This window comes from Helianthus annuus, chromosome 7 (genome assembly GCF_002127325.2).
Source record: "Helianthus annuus cultivar XRQ/B chromosome 7, HanXRQr2.0-SUNRISE, whole genome shotgun sequence".
NCBI classification, from domain to species: Eukaryota; Viridiplantae; Streptophyta; class Magnoliopsida; order Asterales; family Asteraceae; genus Helianthus; species Helianthus annuus.
In genome coordinates, this window is record NC_035439.2 from 135,356,521 (window position 1) to 135,368,828 (window position 12,308).

The following is a 12,308-nucleotide window of genomic DNA, read 5'->3' on the forward strand; positions in this document are numbered from 1 at the left end:
CGTGTCCATTTTTCCCTTTTGACAAGTTCGCCGCAACGGGCGGGCCCTAGATCGACTAAGTTATTATTTTCTACGTTTTACGTTTCTGGTTAATTTCTTAGCATTAACACACTGTAACGGGTGTGCATGGTTCAACGATTTTAAATCTGCTTTTCATTTAGTGTAATTTTTCCCATTTTATCTATTTTATTTTTACGATGTTGATATTGATGTCGTTGTGGCATTGGTGTTACTTGGCACTGTTTTACGAACGCTCTTAACCTATTAAATTTTTTACTAATATTTTGTTTCGGTTTACCCACATACTTCCTTTACTTAAAAACTATTTTTTACGTGCATATTTTATGTACGGGTAGGTATAAATATGATTTGTTCTACATTTCGACGTAAACTTTTTTATAAACGAGGCAGGTCAAATATAATACGTTTTCGTTTAAAGAAACCATTTTTACGTGCATATTTTTATGTACGTTTTAGTATAAATTCAAGTTGTTCTACGTTTCGACGTAAATTTTTTTGGGAAATGATTCAGGTCAAATATAATATTTTTCGTGTGTATTTTATGTATGTTTCGTAAAGTTTGTTTCGAACTGAGTGGAGTCAAATTATGGTTTCTTTTTCCCTTTTTTTTCGAAAGCTCTAATTAATCCCTTTAGATTACATGTGCAGATTTTCCTTCATACCTGTTACGTTTTGTATGTATGAGTTGGGTCACATATAATACGTTATGATTGTTCAATATGAATTTGATTTACTTTACGGTTGATCCAATCACAATGCTTATACAGGTTACATTGAATTCAACTGGATACGTTGAAATGTGTGTTTTCCTATGGTTAATGCATTATATAACGTTTGAACCAATCCATTCAATGTTTACGATGTACCCGCGCCGCAACGCGGGCGGATCTTAATCCTAGTTTAAGTAAATTTGTTTTTTTTGTCTTATTAGATTTATTGTTTTTTATTACCTTTTTTGTCTTATCACATTAATTGTTTTTTTTATTAAAAATTAGATTTTTTTTATTAAACAACCTTTTGAAATCAGATTTTTTGATATATATTTTTTTCAAGATTTGTTTAAAAATAACGTTTTTAGGAGCCGTTTTTTACGCCCCGTTTTACACTCCGTTTTTTTCGCGCCGTTTTTTTATGCCCGGTTTTACGCGCCGTTTTTTACGTCCCATTTTTACGCGCTGTTTTTACGCCCCGTATTCGCGCACCTTGTTTACGCGCCGTTTTATCACACGGTTTTTTTACGAGCCATTTTTTAATTTACATAAAAGAGTTTTACGTTTTACATATAAGTTTACATTAAAAGTTTACGTTTTACGTTGTACATTCTACAATTCACATAAAAAAAGTTTTATGTTTTACGTTAAAAAGTTTTTACATAAAAGTTTACGTTTTATGACTTACGTTAAAAAATTTACGTTTTACGTGTTACGTTAAAAAGTTTACGTTTTACGTTAAAAAGTTTACGTCTTACGTTAAAAAATTTACGTTTTACGTTAAAAAGTGTACGTTTTACGATAAAAAGTTTACGGTTTTAACCTTTTTTTACAAATTTTTTTTACACACACGTTTTTTAAACTTTTTTACGTTTTTTTACGAAAACTCTTTTTTACAGTTTTAAACTTTTTTTTACAAAAACTTTTTTACCAAAATTTTTCTACAATTTTTTTTATAAAAACTATTTTTACAAGCAAAAATTTATACGAAAACTTTTTTACGGTTTTAACCCATTCGATTGGAATAAACTGATTTTTGGTATATATAATTGTATGAAGATTATAACTATAAAACATAATAAAGTGATTTAAGTCGGCCACAATGTTATTTTAATGCGTTAAATACTTAAATTATATGTGTGACAAACAAACATAGTGGTTAATACAAATAGAGTAAAAGATGTTTATTTGTAAATATAATATTCTTAACAGAACTTGTATTGTAATTATAAATAAAGTTATTTTCCTCGTGTTGCAACTTGCAACCCTCAAATTAAATTAAAAATATGTATATAATAAAGTTATTTATTATTATTTACTTGGAATTTAAAAAAAGAAAAAAATTTTACAAAATAACAAAAATTTATAAAGAGGAGAGATAGATGATTTGATGTGAAGAGAGAGAAATTGAAATGACTTTAAAAATGGACTTTAAAGAGGAGAGAGATGATTTGATGGTTTTGATTAAATGACTATATTACCCTTTTGGATGTTATTATCTGATTGGTGAAGAGTGGTTCTCGCAACTAGGGGTGGTTTTCGTTTTAGCGGCCCCCTATATATATATATATATATATATATATATATATATATATATAGGGTTGGGCTATATAGAAAACCCTATATATATAAAAAAACCCTAGAAAACCCAAGCTCCCGACATTTTTTTTTTGAAAAAAATAACACATGTAATATACATGTTTTTAAGACTTTTGGGCCAAAAAAATCAAAAAAGCGCCGAAGGGATATTTTAAAAAAAAAAAAGTTTCAGCGAATTTCAGCAAAATTATGTCTTTTTTGCTTAACACGTGTTAGGAGCTGAAATTTGTTTATTTTTTTAAAAAAAATCCCTTCGGCGCTTTTTTGTTTTTTTTGGCCCAAAACACTCTAAAACATGTATATTACATGTGTAATTTTTTTCAAAAAAAAAAAATGTCGGGAGGTTGGGTAAAAATGGCTTCCCATTTGGGTTTCCAGAGTTTTCTAAGAATTTTAGGGTTTTTTATCTAGCATTACCCTATATATATATATATATATATATATATATATATATATATATATATATATATAGAGAGAGAGAGAGAGAGAGAGAGAGTAGGCGTTGGGTGGAAAGTCTATTTTTCCTAGAAAGTCTAGGAAGGAATAAGAATTGGACATGTGTCATTGAGGGATTTTAAGTAGAAGGGCTATCATGTAATTTCACATTTTAATTTTATTTTTGAAATGTATCTTCATTAACTAAAATTCCATGATTTTCGGAATTTTTATTATTTTCGAATTCAAATATGGAAGTCAATGTGTTCATTAACTAAAATTCCATGTTACATTACATCGCATATTCCATTGTTCAGAAGATTACTGGAATTTATCAGCATGTTCATGGTGCTGTGTTTTAACAGTTTACAGGGCTAAAGTCAATTTTTTTTATAGATCCCACAATATAAAGATGGTAAAACACAGGGTATGAATCTGATTGCTGTTAAAACACAACTGTATGAATCTGAATGCTAAAACACAAGTGTATGAATCTGCTTGCTGTTAAAACACAACTGTATGAATCTGTTTGCTGTTAAAACACAACTGTACGAATCTGAATGCTAAAACACAGTTGTATGAATCTGCTTGCTGTTAAAACACATCTGTATGAATCTGGATGTTAAAACACATCTGTATGAATTTGCTTTGCTGTTAAAACACATCTGTATGAATCTGCTTGCTGTTAAAACACATCTGTATGAATCTGCTTGCTGTTAAAACACAACTGTATGAATCTGCTTGCTGTTAAAACACATATGTATGAATCTAGATGTTAAAACACATCTGTATGAATCTGCTTGCTGTTAAAACACATCTGTATGAATCTGCTTGTTGTTAAAACACATCTGTATGAATCTGTTTGCTGTTAAAACACATCTGTATGAATCTGAATGATAAAACACAACTGTATGAATCTGCTTGCTGTTAAAACACATATGTATGAATCTGGATGCTAAACCACAACTGTATGAATCTGCTTGCTGCTAAAACACAACTGTATTAATTTGCTTGCTGTTAAAACACATCGTCAAGAAAACGGAGATGATAAGAACAATATTTGAATGGTGATGATGAACTCGGAGATGGTGGAGATGGAGAAGTGTTTTAATTTGATCCGGTGCTCTCCATCGTTTCTAAAGTTATCTTCTTCCATGATTGTAGTTATTTTTTGTAGGGATTGGGGTTTCCAAGATGGGTTTGGAGAGAGAGAGAGAGGGAAAATCGCTTGAATTTAGGAACTAGGCGGTTATCTAATTGATTTAAAACACGGCCATTGACAAAATTGCCCCTACTCATTTAAAACAATCAATTAATTAAACTCAAATGATTGCCATTGATTTAATCTCAACCCTTAAACACACCAATCGGATGGACCAGATCGCTTCCTAGACTTTCTAGGAAAAACACACTTTCCGTGCGAACCCTACTCTCTCTCTCTATATATATATATATATAGGGTGAGGTTCAATGGAGACACAGGAACAATGTATTTTACATGTTAAATATATCTTAAAATTTCAATTTAAGATGGTAAAAATTATCTTTTCAAAAAAAATTTCGGAGCTTTTGCATATAATGATATGTAGAAGCTATTCCAATAAAAAAATATCTTTGTAAAATTTGTCTTTTACCTTTTTAAGAGTTTTTGAATTTTTTTAGATTTAGATTTTTTAAATGCTTTTACATGTATTTATATGTAAAATCTTTGATTTTTTTTAAATAATTGACATCTACATGTTAAATGTATGGTTCCCCTGTTACGTACTTTTTTTAGTATTTCTCAATGAATCATCCCCCTATATATATATATATATATATATATATATATATATATATATAATCTTATTAGTTATTTAAATAAAAACTATTATTATTTATACAAGTATCTGCATCACGAGCCTAATAAAGCTTTGTATATGAAAGCCACTTATTAGTTAAATTCAAGCATTTCACAAATTGATCTCACAAGTATTTCGATTTGCTTAGGCCTCTACCACTTTATAGGTCATTATCTAGCACATGACATTCCGAATATCCAAGCAAGTTGAAGAGGTGAGTATTGCCTAGAGGTAGGGGACGGTATTGAAGGTAGAATGAGGTCACATCACTTACATGCCCTTAAAACGACCGGTCTAGAAACAGTATTTATACATATCATAAATATTATACCCAATCTAAGCTAATAAGCTCCATTCGTCTAAAATATACAACACATATTAGATATTCTTTTTTATAAATAATAATTTTTTAACACCAATCATTACTCACTATACTTTGTATCAATTATTTAAAATTACTTTCTTTGCAGTTTGCCTATGTTTTCCCATTTGGTCAAAGCTGCCTTAGAGGTGTCCAAGGTACGCCATCAAACAGGACCCAAAATATTTGAGGTTTCAAAAAAATATTTTATTATATATTTATATATATATTATTTACGATCCTAAATAAAACATTAACAACTTTTTTGGCTCTAATGGTTCCGCGTTTACTTGTTAATACATGGGTCTTTAGTTTGAGACATGATAACATTCTGGTTTCTTCTATTTTTTCGAGTTTTCATTTGTTAAAGCTTGGGCCAAAAACCCAAATATAAAGAAGAAGAAAAAGGTTCTAAAAATATTGAGTTTTTTACCCAATACATATAGATATCAATTAATTAACTATATATTAATTTACAAATATACTTCCTCTCACAAAAACAGTATTCAATTTCACTTTGTTTTTAACCATTTAACTTTTCAACCTTCCATGTTTAACCCTTTTCTTTTCCTTTAACCCTTTAAGTTTTCAACCTTCCATATTTAACCCTTATGCTTTTCATTCATTTTTTTTTACTTTTTAACCGTTATACTTTTAAACCTTCCATGTTTAACCCTTACATTTTTCATTTTTCTTTTTAACCCTTATACTATTAAACCTTTACATGTTTGTCACAAAGAGTTTATGGTCACAATTTATTTATGGTTTAACGGCCCAGTCACAACGTGCGGGACCTACGTCGACTTAGTTATTTATTTATGTTTTACGTATCGGTCAAATTTTTGCGAGTTAACACGCTGCAACGCGTGTACGTGGTTCAACAATTTTTGCTATTATTTGTTTACTTTTAGCCTTATGCTTTTCATCTTTTACAAACTTGTCACAAAATTTTCGTTTTACGTTTCGGTCTAAAATTTGCGATTTAACAAGCTGCAACTCGGGAGTGCGGTTCAACATTTTTACATCTATATATTGCCCGTTTAATGGCCCGGTCGCAACGCAGGGATCCTAAGTCAACTTATTGTTTTTTCTTTGTTTTATGTTGCGGTCTAATTTTTCGTGTTAACACACTGCAACGGGCGTGTATGGTTTAACGTTCCACCGCAAAGCACGGGCCCCAAATACTAGTTCATATTATTTCGTATTCCTTTTTATTTGATTTGTTTTATTACTTTTAGTTGTTTGTTAATATTAAATGTTTATTTAAGTTAACTATTTTTTGTTTATATTAATTTGTTTAATCGTTTATCTATGTTACTTTTTATTATATGTTATTGAGTTTAACATATAATTACTTTAAAATATAGGAGCCAAATTTTATTTACATAGGGCCAAGAGGGCCCTCGAGGACGGCCCAGCAACCATACACCTCTATTAAGTGAGAAAACCTCACGTTAACATTAAATACTGTTGAGTTAAAAATTTTAGAAGTTAATTACATAGATGGACTCTATGGTTTATAGCTAGTTTCATTTTTGGGTACTAATTTTTTTTAACAAGTTTAAGTTTTATGATTTTAATTTTGTAACACCTCTGGGTACTAATGCCAAAATTAGTTAATTTTATCAATATAATGACTAAAATACCCTTCCATTTTTTTAGTTTTATCAATGTAAAACCTTTGGGTACTAACACCTAAGTTTATTTAAGTTTAAATCAATTTTACAAAATCTATTTATTTTTTTTATTATTTTCATCTTTTTATTATATCTCTTAATTAACATAAAATCTATTTATTTTTTTTATTTTTATATTTTTATTAAATTTCTTATTTAACATAAAATCTACTAGTTACACCAGTATTTTTTTTTTCATTTACATTTTACTATTTTAGAGCTTATACAGTTTCTATCTTTTTAATTAAAATGTAAATGAACAAAAAAAATACTGGTGTAACTAGAAGATTTTATGTTAAATAAGAAATTTAATAAAAAGATGAAAATAAAAAAAATAGATTTATGTTAATTAAGAGATATAATAAAAAGATGAAAATAATAAGAAAATAAATACATTTTGTAAAATTGATTTAAACTTAAATAAAATTAGGTGTTAGTATCCAAAGGTGTTAAATTGATAAAATTAGAAAAAATGGAAGGGTATTTTAATCATTATATTGATAAAATTAACTAATTTGGGTGTTAATACCCAAAAATATTACAAAATTGAAACTATAAAATCTAAACCTGTTAAAAAAAATTAGTACTTAAAGGTAAAATTAGCTATAAATCATAAGCTCCATCCATGTAATTAAGTTCTTAGGTGGATGCATGTATTTCAAAATGAGAAGCGGTGCATGCATGTATTACAAAATTCCATGCATGTAAATGTCATCACAAAACACAAACATGTCCATTAGCTGAGGTGTTTTTGGCTTAATCGCTCATCATCTCAACAGTAATCTGTGTCGGCAAATTAATAATAAGGGTTTCACTCCAAAACATGATGAGACAATGTCGGCAAACAGATTTTCCCACCATCAATGTTTTTATTTTAAAACGTCCGACAACTTATTAATGAAGTTGTCTTACTTAATAATATTTAAGATTTGATTTTATTTTGCTAATTTTGTATGTACAAAACTAAATGTATTACTGACTTGTTTATAGCTTGTTTATATGTAAGCTAATCAGGTTAAATATAATGTATAAATTGGAAAATATACGGAATTATTTAGGGATCAAAGAAATTTAAATTTATTAGTATTCAAATTATTTAGAGTAAATTACTTTTTGAGTCTCTATGTTTTACTGGTTTTAACCACCTGGGTTCAAAATCAAAAATTTTAACGCTTCGAGTCCCTAACCGTTCATTTTATAACGTTTTGAGTACCTGTGTTTTATTTGTTTTAACCATCTGAGTCCAAAATCAAAGTATAAGTGTTAATAAATTGGACTTAAAATATTATAAAATAAGCGTTTAAGAACTCTGAGCGTTAAACTTTTTTATTTTAGATTCAAGTAGTTAAAACCACTAAAATATGAGGACTCAAAAAGTAATTTACTCAATTATTTATAGAAAATAATAGAATATAATTATATTAAAGCACTTTCTTTGAATTATAAAGTTTAAAAATGGAAACATTAATTATAGCAATATTTTTGGAAATCATTGTCAAGTGTTATACCGTATCATTTTCTTCCCATGTCATCATCAGTCTTGAATATTTCATTTACTCTGATGATACAAATCAGCTTTTTCCTTGGTTGTATGATTTTAGAAAGATTTTAGGGAACTCTAGGGTATAATGAGTTTATGATAGGCAACTCTAGGGTATAATGAGTTTATGATTTTCATACAAAAGTGAAGTTACACTTCATCATAAATAATCATACAAATATCGTACAAATATCGTTGCGGAGCACTAAGTCGAATATTTCTCTCTCTTAGCATATACCAAGGGCGGATCTATGTGGGATCCAGGGGTTGCACGGGATACCCCTCAATTTTCTTCGCGAAGTGCAATTTTTCTTTTTTAATCTCCGTTTTATGTATTGGGATACCCCTAAGCAAATATTAGGATACTCCTAAGTACAGATATGAAGATGAGATAGAAACAAAAATTTTTGGTCAATGAAAACATAATTTTCCGGTCGACGTAAAGTTGCAGCCGGACTATTTTAAGCTCGGAGAAGATGAAGTTATTATTATAATACTTAGTGTTTTGGTCAAAAATCACACAAGGATAATGCAACCAAACTCTCTGTTAACGGGGAATGATGCTTGTAGTGATGGATAAAGTAAAGGATCACTTAAATGTAAATTGCACAAGTGACACAAGGATTTATACGAGGAAAAAGCCCTTGATCAATGAATGATCTCCGGCATAAAAAACCTCGGGTGATGGAAACTACCGATCACCAAACTTCAATATAATAAACAATGTTTACAACTTTGGATGGTAACGAGCTAGGTACAAGGATCACTATGGTGTAGTATGCTAGAGTGTGTAAGAGATGTGTTGTGTCTTCCGAATGCTTGAGAGTGCCCTTTATATAAGTGTGTGTGGTTGAATTTAGGTAAGTCACCTAACTACTAGCTCGTTACCCCTTTAGAAACAGAAGTAAATTTAGCGTAACTAAACGCCCGTTGTCACACCCCCAAAATCCCACCTGCGGAGTACTACCGCTTGGAGGCGTGACTGACCAGGATCCAGCCACCAATCATACTGAACAAGCATATAAATAGTTATAAAAGTCTAACCAATACGATTGGTGTTCAAACAAAACAAGGTTTAAGTTGTAAGCGGAAGCATAAGTCTTAAAGTTAAAACATAAGTTCAAATGTTTTCAAGTTATCATGGTACGCAGCAATCCATGTCCCACAACGACTATCCTCCATGCCAGCTCCAGCTGAGTACCTATGGTCCTGCAAAGCATGTAGTAACGAGTCAACAACTAGTTGAGTGAGTTCACAGTTGGGTGTTCGTTTTAGTTGTTTCGAAAACAGTTTTCCTTTATCTGGCATCCTGCCGTGGGGGTTACCCCATAGTTTAAAAACGTGACTTGTTCATTCCCAGTTACTCTGGCATTCCAGCCGTGGGGGCTACCCCATGTTAGTTATCAGGCATTTCGGCCGTGGGGGCTACCCCATGCGTACACTAGACTCGTTACCATATCGACTGCTGACTGTAGTCATGTTTATGTGCCCTGAAAACCGTCAATGTCTATCATCATTGACGTGCCCCAGATCCATTAGTTCACGCCCGTCCTCTGCGGCACGGTGTGAGGTTTGTCAGACCTAAATAGCGCTATCTAACTAATGACCCGCTCGCCATTGGCCCGGCGATTAAGTCGATACAAAAAGGAGGGACTTCGTGATAGAGTTTTGGTCTAGTACGAGTTATCCGTCCGTCCGGACGAGGAATCACATTCCTGAACCATAGCTGTCCTACCCAAGGAGGACGAGGAACCCACGTTCCTTAACCCCATTCCCAACCCAGGGAATCCCATGCTTTGTAGAGGGCGTGAACTCACCTCGGTTTGCTCGGCAATTAATCACAGAAAGGTCAATCAAGTTGCAAGTAGTCAATGACGTCCTAACATAGATACCACTTATATCAGATTCGAACCAAGCAGTGCACGTACAAGTAGCAATCACGGCATACAAGTTCTATCATGGCAGTTCATCGATAGTTCGCAACAAGTTTCACAGTTAACAATCAAATACAACCCAAAGTCTAAGTGTGAGGCCCTAACGGTTGGGCTCGTAATAACAGGCCCAAAACAACGCGTCAACAGTAACACAGAAGTCCATAAGCCCGGCCCACTAACTTAGGCCCGTAACCAAGCAAGCCCAACAAGTGTGGTCTCGAGTCGCAACAAGACTCGCAACCCCGGTCTCGGGTTATGCTGCTTTTGGTCGCGAGTCGTAACCGGACTCGCAACCAAGGTTTCGAGTCATGCTGTTGATCATAGGCGGTTGCGAGTCGCAACCTATGTCGCAACTATGGTTTCGGCTTGTCATGTTATGGTTGCGAGTCGTAACCAGGTGTTCTCGACTCGCAACTGGTGTCGCAACGTGGAGGTTTCGAGTCGCAACCAGGAGTCTCGACTCCCCAACAGTTGCTGATTCTGCACAGTTGTACTATCCAATGAAATTCAAATGTCATGCAACACTATAAGGTACAATCCACTAAAACATGTTTTGTTGTCTAATATTTACTAAAAATGGATCAAACAGATTCAGATTTCAACATTCAAACCACATTCAAAGCATATTCAAGTAGTTCTTCATGTTCTTCAAACATTCAAAACATATTCATAACACATTCAACCCTTGTTCAAGCAAAATTATGAACTATAACTCACTAATATGCATCCTATGATGGCAAGCATATTCATTAGTCAATTCATTTAGTATGAACACCCAAACCCCTCGGATTCAAACCCAAGTAAACCGATAACACCATTCACACTTTAACATACAATGCATTGACTTATTATCATCATAATCCGATTTTTAACACATAACAAGAAACACTTATGAACCGATTTCTTTGAACATCAAAACATCATGCATAACTCAACAACCAACATATTGTCAAATAGTTTTATCATGCTTTATCAATCCTAAGCACAAACACAACATGAATCACCAATGTTACTCATTAAACATCAAGAACACTAACCGGTTGAGAGATAGGAAAGGTGAACTCCAAAGTTGATTTCCAAGCTTGATCCGAAATCCTAGCGTTAGCCGGCTACTAAAGTGTGTTTGTGTTTCTTGAGGTTTTTTTTAGAGAGGGAAAGGGTGAGAATATGGGTGTGTGTGTTGATCAAAAGTGACAAGGTTGGCTAGGGTGACATATATATATACTAGCCCAAGTGGTGCACCCTAAAGGCTTACTAGCCGGTTAAGGAGGTCACGGCCCAAAGGCCCAATTCGGTTATGTTCACTCGAGACCTTATGGTCTCGAGTCGGGTTCTCGGCTCGCATAAAACACGCATATATATATATCTATATATACACACAAACAAAACACATACCACATAGAAGGTTCACATTTATTAGTAACTTCAACAAGTTAACTAGTCACGAAATGTTCAAGCATGTTACATCAAGATACAAGAAGGTTCTAAGTTTCGAGTTGTCACATCATCCCCAAGTTGAAAGGAATTTCGTCCCGAAATTTGATGGCACTCACTGAGGAAGCTAGTCAAGTTGTATGGTTTTCCCGGTTTTCCTGGGGTGTCACATCCTCCCCCCGTTGATCTGGAATTTCGTCCCGAAATTCCGTAGCTTCAGCCTCAGTAGTGGTCGTACTGTTTGCAAACAGTTGGGGATACTTTTGTTTCATCCGATCTTCGCGCTCCCAGGTGAACTCTGGGCCGCGACGTGAGTTCCAACGAACTCAAACGAGAGGTATTCTAGTGCTCTTGAGGACCTTAACATCCCGGTCCGTGATTGCGACTGGTTCCTCGACGAATTTCAACTGTTCGTCGATCGTGAGTTCCTTCAGAGGAACTACGTGGGTCTCATCTGACAGACACTTCTTCAGATTCGACACATGGAAAACGTTGTGAACTGCACCGAGTTCTGCTGGTAAGTTCAGTCTGTAGGCCACCTTGCCCATTTTCTCAATGATTTCGAAAGGTCCAACGTATGGTGGGTTGAGTTTGCCCCGTTTACCAAAACGAACCACACCCTTCCAGGGTGAAACCTTGAGTAATACCCGCTCTCCAACCTGGAGCTCAAGTGGTTTCCTGCCCTTATCGGCGTAGGCCTTCTGACGGTCACGAGCGGCCGCCATGCGTTGTCGTATTTGAGCAATCCGCTCAGTAG